Below are 856 nucleotides of genomic sequence, written 5' to 3' on the forward strand. Positions count from 1 at the left end.
CAACCACCATTACGCATGAGTGAAATATGTAATCTAAAATGCTTCATTTTGCTCCAGTTCTTTCGACAGGTAGATTTACATCGTTATCAGACCCCACATTCAATAACACGTGACCAATGCTTGTGTTTACCGATATTTTGGTGACAAAGGAAATAATTCCTTACAATGTTATAGAGTATTCCCGACATAATTAGGTACTTCCATGTATGATGGCGCAATGTGAAACTGTACTTGTTGTACGCGACAACTTGAAGACGATGTCCCAAACGCAACGTAAGTCGTGGATGTCGGTTATTTTGAAGAGATGTCACATAGTACAGGCCTCTGTGTTGCTTGTTCAAAAGAAGTAAAATACGTCGGCAGAAAAATTTCTGGGATGATCCGACACTTAAAAACATATTTTATACATGAGGAGGAACAGTCAAAGAACATCTCTGGCCCGGTCTGAATCACAAGAAGCTACCCTGCCGACGATTGTGAGGCATCCAGGTAGGTTTACATCCTAATAACAGTTATTAACACATTATGCGGGTCATTCCGCTAAGACGTCCGCCTGAAATTACTCGTGAACTGTTTAAGGTACTGGCATTCTGTCTTCACTTTCGTTAATGGTATTAAGGAGCTCATAGTTCAACATGCAGTGCTTTCCTAGGCTTTTGACAGAATTTATTGTCACACACGTTTCCATATGAGAACTGCTGATGATAACTATCAAGCTTACACTCGTAGTTACTGGGACGTCGCACAGCCCGCAGCACACGAGAATCGGTCCCGAGGGAAAAGAATTGGAGCAAAATCGGGCATTTTAGATTACACGTTCCACTCATGTGTAATGGGGGTTGCATAAGTAGCAAAG

Source organism: Anabrus simplex, chromosome 7 (genome assembly GCF_040414725.1).
Source record: "Anabrus simplex isolate iqAnaSimp1 chromosome 7, ASM4041472v1, whole genome shotgun sequence".
NCBI classification, from domain to species: domain Eukaryota; kingdom Metazoa; phylum Arthropoda; class Insecta; order Orthoptera; family Tettigoniidae; genus Anabrus; species Anabrus simplex.